We start from the raw sequence: 13,073 nt of genomic DNA on the forward strand, positions 1-13,073 counted from the left end.
TGGAAGAATTATTAGATAAAGGTTTTATCAGGCCCAGTGTGTCACCTTGAGGTGCTCCAGTACTGTTTGTCAAAAAGAGAGATGGGACTATGAGATTGTGTATTGATTATAGACAGTTGAACCAAGTGACAGTGAAAAATAAGTATCCATTACCTAGAATTGATGATTTATTTGATCAATTACAGGGATCACAAGTGTTTTCAAAAATTGATCTTAGATCTGGATACCATCAGCTTAAGATTAAAAGTGAAGATGTACTCAGGACAGCTTTCAGAACAAGGTATGGCCATTATGAATTTTTAGTCATGCCTTTTGGATTAACCAATGCACCAGCTGCATTTATGGATTTGATGAATCGGATCTTTAAACCCTTTTTGGATAAATTTATTGTGGTATTCATCGATGATATTTTAATTTATTCCAAGAATCAGAAGGAACATGAGCAGCATGTAAGAATGGTATTGCAAATATTAAGAGAGAAGAAATTGTATGCCAAACTTAATAAATGTGAATTTTGGCTTGAACAAGTGACATTTTTAGGACATGTCATATCAAAGGAAGGTCTATCAGTTGATCCTTCAAAGGTTGAAGTCGTTGTTAATTGGAAACAACCAAGTAATGTGACTGAAGTTCGAAGCTTTTTGGGATTGACAGGATATTACAGAAAATTTGTAGAAGGATTTTCTCGAATCGCAATCCCATTGACTCGATTGACACAGAAAAATGTCAAATTTGAGTGGACAAGTGAATGTGAGGAGAGTTTTCAAGAACTAAAAGTTCGATTAACTTCAGCACCTATTTTAACTATTCCTGAGGGGAGTGGGGGATTTGTGATTTATAGTGATGTTTCACATAAAGGTTTGGGCTGTGTATTAAAAATATGGAGGCATTATCTATATGGTGAGCAATTCGTAATATACACGGATCATAAGAGTTTGAAATACCTTTTCTCTCAGAAAGATTTAAATATGCGGCAGATAAGATGGATGGATTTCTTAAAAGATTATGATTGTACAATCCATTATCATTCAGGAAAAGCTAACGTTGTAGCCGACGCTCTAAGTAGAAAATCTACAGGAGTCTTAGCTCATCTAATGATCCAAGAAATGAGATTGTTAGAGGAAATAGTGGATTGGCATCCAACTCCGTCCATTAATGGTGTGGTAAGTATGATTGCCAATATTAAGGTGGAACCCCAATTAATCCAACAAATTCGATTGGCACAAAAGAAAGACCATCAGCTTATAACAATTATAAAAGAGGTGAAGCAAGGAAAGAGAGATGAATTCTCTATATGTAATGAGGATTTGCTAAGATTCAAAGGTCGGGTTTGTGTCCCGAATGATGAGAGTGTAAAGAAAGCTATCTTAGAAGAAGCACATCATTCTCGTTATACGATACATCCCGAAAGTATTAAAATGTATCAGGACCTGAAGAAAACCTTTTGGTGGAATAATATGAAAAAAGAGGTAGCACTATTTGTGTCTAAATGCCTAACATGCCAGCAAGTAAAAGCTGAACATCAAAGGCCCGCTGGGTTGTTGCAGCCTTTACCGGTGCTAGAATGGAAATGAGAGCACATCTCTATGGATTTTGTCTCTGGCTTGCCTAGAACAAATTCAGGACATGATAGCATTTGGGTCATTGTGGACCGGTTAACCAAAGCTGCCCACTTTCTACCGATTCGCACGACGTACACTTTGGATCGACTGGCTTAGCTGTACATTAAGGAAATAGTGCGGTTGCATGGAGTTCCTTTCAGTATTGTATAGGACAGGGATACTCGGTTTACTTCTAAATTTTGGGCTAGACTACAGTCAGCCACGGGGACGAGACTCGCCTTTAGTACTGCCTTTCACCCCCAAACTGATGGACAATGGGAGAGGACCATCCAAACCTTGGAAGATATGCTGAGGGCCTGTGTTATTGACCTTACAGGAAGCTGGGATGACCATTTTCCTCTGATTGAGTTTGCTTATAATAATAGCTTCCAAGCCAGTATTCAGATGGCACCATATGAAGCCCAGTATGGAAGGAAATGCAGGTCACCCATATGTTGGGACGAGGTTGGTGAAAGAAAGCTTTTGGGGCCCGAAATTGTCCAGATAACCACAGATAAGATAGCATTAATTCGTGAAAGGCTCAGGACAGCTCAGTGTCGGCAAAAGAGTTATGCCGATAACCGAAGGAGAGATCTTGAATTTGAGGAAAGTGATCGAGTTTTCCTAAAAATCTCACCAATAAAGGGCATTATGAGATTCGGCAAGAAAGGAAAGTTGAGCCCACTTTACATCGGACCATTTGAAATCCTGGAAAGAATCGGAGGTGTCGCTTATAGACTTGCCTTACAACCCGAATTGGCAAATGTCCATAATGTCTTTCATGTATCTTCACTACGAAAATATCAGCCCCACCCGTCCCATATCTTAAAATATGAACCTTTACCGATCAGGAAGGACCTATCCTTCATTGAGCAGCCAATTTTGATACTGGATAGAAGGGTGCAAGTGTTGCGTAACAAGGAGATTCCTTTAGTCCGTGTATTATGGCAGTACCATTCAAGAGAAGAGTCGACTTGGGAACGAGAAGACGAAATCAGAGAAAAATACCCCTATCTTTTTCAGTAATGTACACAAATTTAGAGGACTAAATTTCTTTAAGGGGGGAAGAATGTAACAATCTTAAATTTAAAAAAAAAAAAAAAAAAAAAGGAGAAAAGATGCTTTTAAATAGGTGATGGTCTGTTTGAGTATGATGGTCCTTGGGGACCATCACTATTTTCAAAACTTTTGCTTTGCCTTTACTTTTTTCCTTTGCCTGCTTTTGCCTCCTGCTGCTTGCAGTTGGCAGCGTCCTCTAGCGGACGTGGTTTTCGTACGATAAAAGTCTTCTTTTAACGCGACACCTCAGGTATGAGGTAGAGCGTAAGAAAATAATATAATAATACGTTATAAGAATTTAAATAGGGAATGTGAGCACTCCCACCCTAAAACAAAATTTTGAGATCTCTCTCTCTGGTCGAAATACAGTGAACTTCTCTCTCGAATCGAATTTTTTTATCGGAAGCTCCCTCTCAAATAATTGTGGGTGAGTGACATCGTCTTTCTGAAAGATAGTCTATTTTTAATAAATAGTGATATTTCCGTCTAGGATCTTTATTTTATCAGTTTTGTGTGTAAGTGACCTCATTGTCTCGAAAAATAATCCATTCTTTTTAAAAATGAAATGAAATAATTATTTCTGCTTATTATCATGAATTTTAGGCGCGATAAATTTTATGTGCACGTGACCCCATTATCTTGAAAAATAATCTTTTTAATAAAAATTGTGATATTTTATCTATGTTAGAAATTTTGAATGCTGTAAATTAGAAAAATAAAATTATTTATTTTTCTTGTCTATTGTTAGAAATAAATGTGATATTTCTGCTTTTAGTAAAATTGTGATATTTCTTTCTACTGTTTTGAATATTTAGACATTGTAAAATTCATGTGCAAATGACTGCCTTATTATTTAAAAATTGACATTTTTGCACTTGATTATAGTATTGTTGTGAAATGTTTATTTGTGAATTGATATTCCATAAATTGTGATAATTCCGTATTCTTGAATTTTTATAAGAGTTTTTCTATACATATTAAATTGGCAATTATGCTAGAATGCCTTTACAAACTGCTACCTTTCTAAATTTGAGCCCAAAATATTTGATTGGTTATTTTTTAAATGTTATAGAGAGTGACTGTTATTAATGGTTTAAGTGAAATTCATATTAATGATTTCAGTGATATGTTGAGTACATGATATTGCTGCTTTCGAATGTTTAAAGAGATTTAGAAATAATTTAAGTATGCAAGTGGACTCATCCGGTTCGCCGGTGAGGTATAAGTGGACCTATCTGGGACGCCGGTAGGGATTAAGTGGACTCATCCGGTACGCCGGTGAGGTATAAGTGGACCTGTAGGGATTAAGTGGACCTATCTGGGACGCCGATATGGATTAAGTGGACCCATCAGGACGCTGATGGGGTATATAGGTGACCTACTTGGGACGCCAGTAGGGTATTTTGTGAAATCCTTTGAATTATGTACTGCCGTTAAAAGTGTTATAAGCATTTCAATTACTCGGATTATACTTAATTATGCATTTATTGAAAGTGAAACTGTTGATGAATTTCTGTTAATAGATCTCATTTTGGAAAATATTGATATCTTTCAATCATGATTATTTTTAGGATTATGATCATCACTTACTGAGTAGCCAAACTCATCAAACTATGGTAAACATTTTTTCAGGATAACTACGGATTCATTTTGAGTGCTAGTCAAGATCAACCTTGGAAGATACTGTTGTTGTGCTAGCTTTCTTTATTTACTATGTAAGACCTCGCCACTGTAAATTTATCCTATTAATAGATGTATATATGTTTTGTCCGTCACATCTCAGGAATAATAATATTGTAAATTCTTTGGGTGTGACACTACTAGAAGAGGCACTTCCTAAAGACATATCTGAGACATTTTCGTCTGACATTTTGAAATAATCTACAGTGTTGACTGTAAAAATTTTTGGATAAAGGCTGAGGCCAACTTTCTTTAAACAGCTAACAAGGTATGAACTCTTCACTCGACCTTCTTGCCTTCTACAGAGTTCCTATTATTTTAACACTTAGAAAGTATTGACAGTGGAATATCATCAACACTACAAATTAACCTTTAATTCATACTATGTTTTTTGATGCGAAAGATCGTAGACCAGCTACGCAGACACAGAGCATACTAATCTTAGTATGTGTTAATGATTAACCCTACCAACAATGTAAATTTCTGCAATTATCTCATTCATATGGCTCTGGTACCAATATAGATGTGCATAAAAATATAGATGTGTAAGTATGTAAGTATGAACAACAGAGAACAGCAATATAGATGTGTAAGGATGTAAGTATGAACAACATAGAGCAACAATATAGATGTGTAAGTATGTAAGTATGAACAACATAGAACAGCAAACAATGACCAGATAAAACAGCACACTGCACACCAAAGTTTATAGACTTATAAGGATCACACTTATAAAAAAGATACAAGAGTAGATGGAAAGATCTTACAGGCATAAAAAAGAAGCAGCAAAAGGAAGGAGTGAAACTTGAAAGAAGAACACACGTTTATGGCAACAAAGACCAAAATTCTGAATTTCTGTGAGATCTGTTAGTAGTGACGTACTAGAGCATAGCTCCTCATTTACACAGAATTTTGGCAAGGCTAAAGCATGAAAATCATAGAAGACTCATGCATCTATCAAATGTTTATGTTTTGGGTCATTTGGGCTTGAATAGGTTAAGCAAAGTTTTAGTACAATACAAGCAATATTTATGGAAATTATCACAGTCTGTTAATAGTGGCATATGAGCACAAAATGAAACACATCTTCCAAACTATCAAGAATCTCAACTGGACATAAACATTAAACTCCAAGTAGGCTCATAAACCTTTCAAATAGTGGTGATTTGAGGTCAATTGGATATCATTTGCTCAGTCAAAATCTTATTTCAAAAGCATGTAAGTTCCCTGGAAAATCATAGTACACTCATGGGATATTCCAAATATCATTCCATAACTTCAAACCCATACAAGATAACAACATGAAACATTTTCTATCTTAAGCTAGACTCATACAAGCATCATTCCACAAAATTTCAGGATCCACAAGAGTGATAACAGTGCCCAACTTATCATACAAAGTAGACCTCCTTGTTGGAAAACAGAACACAACATATTTGCTTAACATCATGCTTTGTTCATGGAAATTCATGCTTAAATCTCATTTCATGCTCTTACAACTTGATGCGAGGGGGTAGAAATCCACTTACATAGCCAACAATGGTGCCCTTCAATCTTTCTTCTACAGTCCTTCAACTCCAACAATGGCTCATCCAAAGTGAGGGAATGAACTTTCCCCAAAACTTGTCTTAGAGAGAGAGAGATGTGGAAGAGTGAAAAGTGAAGGACGTGAAGGAGAGGGAAGGGCTTAAGTATCACCTCAACAGGTAGGTAGCAGCCCAAGCTAATGGGTGGCAACCAACTCCCATACAACTGGACAAGTGGCGAACACTTAATCGTGCATGGCAGTGTCGTAGCCGATGTTAAGCACACGACAATATCCCTTATTCAATCATGGCGTTGTGCTCTTGCTGTCGCGCTCTCTATCATCGTGCACTTTATATCGTCATGCCTTCACTATCGTCGAGCACTCACTGTTGCCGCATGCTCACTATCGCCATGCTCTCACTATCGTCACGTGCTTACTATTGCCGCAAAAGTCTGGGTCCTTACATAAATAGTTGCCCCTGCCTGACCACCATTTCACCTGTAATTAAACTAACCCTCACCTCCATGTTGAGTTGCAACTCACAAGCCTACCACTTCCCCCAAAGAGTTGTATCGCTCATCACCCCAAAGAGTCCCCTCACATCCACCTTATGGAGCAAACTATTGCATCCCTCAGTTGGGTCAGATCACCTTAGCTCAGTTACCATTCAAACCCTTGAATTGTCACCTTATCAAAGTTTCCATCTACTAACAGATTTAGAATTTTCAAGAAGGCCACCAAAAAGCCCTCAACTAAGCCCAGTATGATTTGGGTTCAAACCCAAAAGAGACTATTTTACTGAGGCCCCAGTTACTGGCAAGTTTAGACTTTCTGGATGGCCATCAAAAAGCCCCTGACTAAGCTCGATATATTGGATGTAAGCCCCTAAAGAGACACCCCATGTGCCATCAATTCGAATCCTGGTGAAGCAACTCATATTCCCCCTTGAAGGCTCTTCTTGATTGTTTATCTGAAGCAAATTAGACAAGTCAAAGGCTAGTGTAAAATGGGAATAAAGCCCTCCAAAAGCCCTTGCCACTAGCCTCTTCAAGGAAAATCTGATGAATTGGGAAGGAAGGCTTCAAGCAAGTTCCTCGTTCGACAGACATATTTGGATTCTGATAATGCTAGGTCTCAAGCCTTTAAACAAGGCCCCCAGCTGTTGGAAACAAAAAACCACTAGATTGGGATTGAAGCCCCAAAGGCACCCACCAGTTGGCTCAGTTGGAAGCACTGTTGAGTTGGGAAGAAAGCCCTTAAGCAAGGACCCTAGTCATCATGCTCCCCCAGAAAAGAGATTTTAGCAGTATTGGGTTTATCAAGCCCTTAAACAAGGCCCCAAATTGTTAGAATCTATTTCAGTTGTGCCTCATGGAAGAATCTTGACATGGTCTCCCCCTCAAAGATTGAGTTGATGCTGATGATCGAGAAGAAAAAGATTGTTGAGAAGGATTTAGTTTGATATAAATTTGGTGTGTAATCGGAGGCTGGACGCTCATGATAGTATCCTCTTCAATTTGTAATAAAAAAAAAGCCCTTGAAACATCATGGATCGTGTTAAATTGGTGGTCGAAGAATAAAAAGTTTATGGACTTGGCTGAATTTTGGGTTCTTTCGTAAAAGTCCATTTCAAGTCGATCAATTTCAAAACGGGTGTAATAATGCCAGAAAACAATTCTACAGCATTTGATCGCCCGAATTGCCGTCGGAAACATCTGAAAAATCTCTCGAGGCCTAAAAATAGCAAGAGGCCTGTAACAATCCTAAAATTAAAAAAAAAAAAAAAAAAGGAGAAAAGATACTTTTAAATAGGTGATGGTCTGTTTGAGTATGATGGTCCTTGGGGACCATCACTATTTTCAAAACTTTTGCTTTGGATTAACTTTTGCTTTGCCTTAACTTTTTTCCTTTGCCTGCTTTTGCCTCCTGCTGCTTGCAGCTGGCAGCGTCCTTTAGCGGACGTGGTTTTTGTATGATAAAAGTCTGCTTTTAACGAGACACCTCAGGTATGAGGTAGAGCGTAAGAAAATAATATAATAATACGTTATAAGAATTTAAATAGGGGATGTGAGCACTCCCACCCTAAAACAAAATTTTGAGATCTCTCTCTCTGGTCGAAACACAGTGAACTTCTCTCTCGAACCGAAATTTTTATCGGAAGCTCCCTCTAAGATAATTGTGGGTAAGTGACATCGTCTTTCTGAAAAATAGTCTATTTTTAATAAATAGTGATATTTCCGTCTAGAATTTTTATTTTATCAATTTTATGTGTAAGTGACCTCATTGTCTCAAAAAATAATCCATTCTTTTTAAAAATGAAATGAAATAATTATTTCTGCTAATTATCATGAATTTTAGGGGCGATAAATTTTATGCGCACGTGACATTATCTTGAAAAATAATCTTTTTAATAAAAATTGTGATATTTTATCTATGTTAGAAATTTTGAATGCTGTAAATTAGAAAAACAAATTTATTTATTGTTCTTGTCTATTGTTAGAAATAAATGTGATATTTCTGCTTTTAGTAAAATTGTGATATATCTTTCTACTGTTTTGAATATTTAGACATTGTAAAATTCATGTGCAAATGACTGCCTTATTATTTAAAAATTGACATTTTTGCACTTGATTATAGTATTGTTGTGAAATGTTTATTTGTGAATTGATATTCCATAAATTGTGATAATTCCGTATTCTTGAATTTTTTTAAGAGTTTTTTTTTTATACATATTAAATTGGCAATTATGCTAGAATGCCTTTACAAACTGTTACCTTTCTAAATTTGAGCCCAAAATATTTGATTGGTTATTTTTGAAATATTATAGAGAGTGACTGTTATTAATGGTTTAAGTGAAATTCATATTAATGGTTTCAGTGATACGTTGAGTACATGATATTGCTGCTTTCGAATGTTTAAAGAGATTTAAAAATAATTTAAGTATGCAAGTGGACTCATCCGGTTCGCCGGTGAGGTATAAGTGGACCTATCTAGGACGCCGGTAGGGTTTAAGTGGACTCATCCGGTACGCCGGTGAGGTATAAGTGGACCTGCAGGGATTAAGTGGACCTATCTGGGAGGTCGATAAGGATTAAGTGGACCCATCAAGACGCTGATGGGGTATATAGGTGACCTACTTGGGACGCCAGTACGGTATTTTGTGAAATCCTTTGAATTATGCACTACCGTTAAAGTGTTATATGCATTTCAACTATTCAGATTATACTTAATTATGCATTTATTGAAAGTGAAACTGTTGATGCATTTCTGTTAATAGATCTCATTTTGGAAAATATTGATATCTTTCAATCATGATTATTTTTAGGATTATGATGATCACTTACTGAGTAGCCAAACTCATCAAACTATGGTAAACATTTTTTGCAGGATAACTACGGATCCATTTTGAGTGCTAGTCAAGATCAACCTTGGAAGATACTGTTGTTGTGCTAGCTTTCTTTATTTATTTTGTAAGACCCCGCCACTGTAAATTTGTCCTATCAATAGATGTATATATGTTTTGTCTGTCACATCTCAGGAATAACAGTACTGTAAATTCTTGGGGTGTGACAATTATGGTATCAGAGCAATAGGTTTAAGATCCTTAGGAAATTTAAAAAGAATATACTTAAAAATCACATTTATTGTGTGTACAGACCGAGATAAAGTCAAGATCCAGGATAGCGGAAGCCAATATGGAAGGAATTCACAAAGCCTTGGAAAATATGGTTGCTTTAATGCAACATCAAATGGAAAATACAAATCCACCCAGGCAGTCAGTTACAGGAAATGGTGGGAGTAATATCGAACAATTCAAGAAATTAAACCCACCTTCTTTTAAGGGTGCTGTAAACCCACTGGAAGCCGAGGGATGGATTATGCAATTGGAAAAAATATTCGAGGTTATGGAATGTCCTGATGATAGGAAGGTGGCCTTGGCAGTTTTTATGTTAGAAGGTGAGGCACAACACTGGTGGCGAATGGCAAAAGGAGTATTGGTCAAAGAAAATAAAACCTTGACTTGGGAAGTATTTCTAGAGGCATTTAATGAAAAGTATTTCCCAGATTTTATTCGAGACCAAAAAGAAATGGAATTTCTAGAATTAATCCAAGGAAATAGGACAGTAGCACAATACGAGGCCAAGTTTACTGAATTGGCCAGGTTTGCACCACATATGATTAACAATGAGGCAAGAAAGGTGAAGAAATTTGAAAGGGGTCTCAGGCCAGCTATTAGAAGCAGAATATCAGTCTTGAAATTAAGAACTTATGCTGAAATAGTGGATCGTGCCCAAATTGTCGAAAAAGATTTTGAAGATTACCAAAAGACGAAAAATCAGAACAGTCATGTTAGACCTACATCATCTAATCGACAACAGTTTGAAAGGCCAAACAAGAAGCCAAGGTCCTCGCCATTTCAAAACCCAATAGAACCATGTAAAAAATGTGGGAAAAATCATGGATCAAGCCCTTGTTATTGGAATACCGGAGTCTGCTTTAAATGTGGAAAATTGGGACACCAGATTAAACAATGTCCTAGCTTACAGACACAACAGCTTCCAAAGCAGGGAGAGATAGCTCCGAAGCCTCAGATGAAGGGAAGAGTATTTGTGATTACCGAGCAAGACGCTCAGGCCTCAAAATCAGTGATCCAAGGTACTCTTACTATCTTCCAAAAAGTAGCTCATGTTTTGATTGATCCTGGATCTACTCATTCATTTGTGTCACAACACTTCGCATGCCACTTAAAGGTAGAGCCAGAACAATTAGAATACATTCTAGAGGTAGCCACACCGATGGGAGATTCAATTAACATCAATATAATGTACAAATCATGTGTAATAAAGATAGAAGAAAGGGAACTGTTGGTTGATTTAATACTCTTGAAAATTCAAGATTTTGATGTAATCTTTGGCATGGATTGGCTCTCTGCATACCATGCAAGTATTGATTGTTATAAGAAAATTGTTACCTTTAGTATTCCGAATCAACCAGTATTTTACTTCAATGGTGTCAAAGAAGACTTCCCATCATATTTAATCTCTTGTATTCGAGCTAATCGCCTCCTTCGAAAGGGGTGTCAAGGCTTTCTTGCCTATATCAAAGAAGATAGGAAGGAAGAAATAAATTTGGATACCACTCCGGTTATCCGAGAATTTCCCGATGTTTTTCTTGAAGAATTGCCAGGATTACCGCCTGACAGGGAAATTGAATTCTCCATTAAATTATTGCCAGGGGTAGCTCCAATTTCTAAGGCACCTTACAGAATGGCTCCTGCCTTATTTAAAGAACTGAAACAACAATTGGAAGAATTATTAGATAAAGGTTTTATCAGGCCCAATGTGTCACCTTGGGGTGCTCCAGTACTATTTGTCAAAAAGAGAGATGGGACTATGAGATTGTGTATTGATTATAGACAGTTGAACCAAGTGACAGTGAAAAATAAGTATCCATTACCTAGGATTGATGATTTATTTGATCAATTACAAGGATCACAAGTATTTTCAAAAATTGATCTTAGATCTGGATACCATCAGCTTAAGATTAAAAGTGAAGATGTACTCAAGACAGCTTTCAAAACAAGGTATGGCCATTATGAATTTTTAGTCATGCCTTTTGGATTAACCAATGCACCAGCTGCATTTATGGATTTGATGAATCGGATCTTTAGGCCCTTTTTGGATAAATTTATTGTGGTATTCATCGATGTTATTTTAATTTATTCCAAGAATCAGAAGGAACATGAGCAGCATGTAAGAATGGTATTGCAAATATTAAGAGAAAATAAATTGTATGCCAAACTTAGTAAATGTAAATTTTGGCTTGAACAAGTGACATTTTTAGGACATGTCATATCAAAAGAAGGTCTATCAATTGATCCTTCAAAGGTTGAAGCCGTTGTTAATTGGAAACAACCAAGTAATGTGACTGAAGTTCGAAGCTTTTTGGGATTGGCAGGATATTACAGAAAATTTGTAGAAGGATTTTCTCGAATCGCGATCCCATTGACTCGATTGACACAGAAAAATGTCAAATTTGAGTGGACAAGTGAATGTGAGGAGAGTTTTCAAGAACTAAAAGTTCGATTAACTTCAGCACCTATTTTAACTATTCCTGAGGGGAGTGGGGGATTTGTGATTTATAGTGATGCTTCACATAAAGGTTTGGGCTGTATATTAATGCAATATGGGAAAGTAGTGGCGTATGCATCCAGACAGTTGAAAGAATATGAGAAAAAATATCCAATTCATGATTTGGAGCTAGCTGCAATAGTATTCGCTTTGAAAATATGAAGGCATTATCTATATGGTGAGCAATTCGTAATATACACAGATCATAAGAGTTTGAAATGCCTTTTCTCTCAGAAGGATTTAAATATGCGGCAGATAAGATGGATGGATTTCTTAAAAGATTATGATTGTACAATCCATTATCATTCAGGAAAAGCTAACATTGTGACCGACGCTCTAAGTAGAAAATCTACGGGAGTCTTAGCTCATCTAATGATCCAAGAAATGCGATTGTTAAAGGAAATAGTGGATTGGCATCCAACTCCGTCCATTAATGGTGTGGTAAGTATGATTGCCAACATTAAGGCGGAACCCCAATTAATCCAACAGATTCGATTGGCACAAAAGAAAGACCATCAGCTTATAACAATTATAGAAGAGGTGAAGCAAGGAAAGAGAGATGAATTCTCTATATGTAGTGAGGATTTGCTAAGATTCAAAGGTCGGGTTTGTGTCCCGAATGATGAGAGTGTAAAGAAAGCTATCTTAGAAGAAGCACATCATTCTCGTTATACGATACATCCCGGAAGTATTAAAATGTATCAGGACCTGAAGAAAACCTTTTGGTGGAATAATATGAAAAAAGAGGTAGCACTGTTTGTGTCTAAATGCCTAACATGCCAGCAAGTAAAAGCTGAACATCAAAGGCCCGCTGGGTTGTTGCAGCCTTTACCGGTGCCAGAATGAAAATGGGAGCACATCTCTATGGATTTTGTCTCTGGCTTGCCTAGAACAAATTCAGGACATGATAGCATTTGGGTCATTGTGGACCGGTTAACCAAAGCTGCCCACTTTTTACCGATTCGCACGACGTACACTTTGGATCGACTGGCTCAGTTGTACATTAAGGAAATAGTGCGGTTGCATGGAGTTCCTGACAGTATTGTATCGGACAGGGATACTCGGTTTACTTCT

The sequence above is a fragment of the Amborella trichopoda genome, chromosome 13, assembly GCF_054954075.1.
Source record: "Amborella trichopoda isolate Santa Cruz 75 chromosome 13, AtrichopodaSantaCruz75HAP2 v2.0, whole genome shotgun sequence".
Lineage (NCBI taxonomy): Eukaryota > Viridiplantae > Streptophyta > Magnoliopsida > Amborellales > Amborellaceae > Amborella > Amborella trichopoda.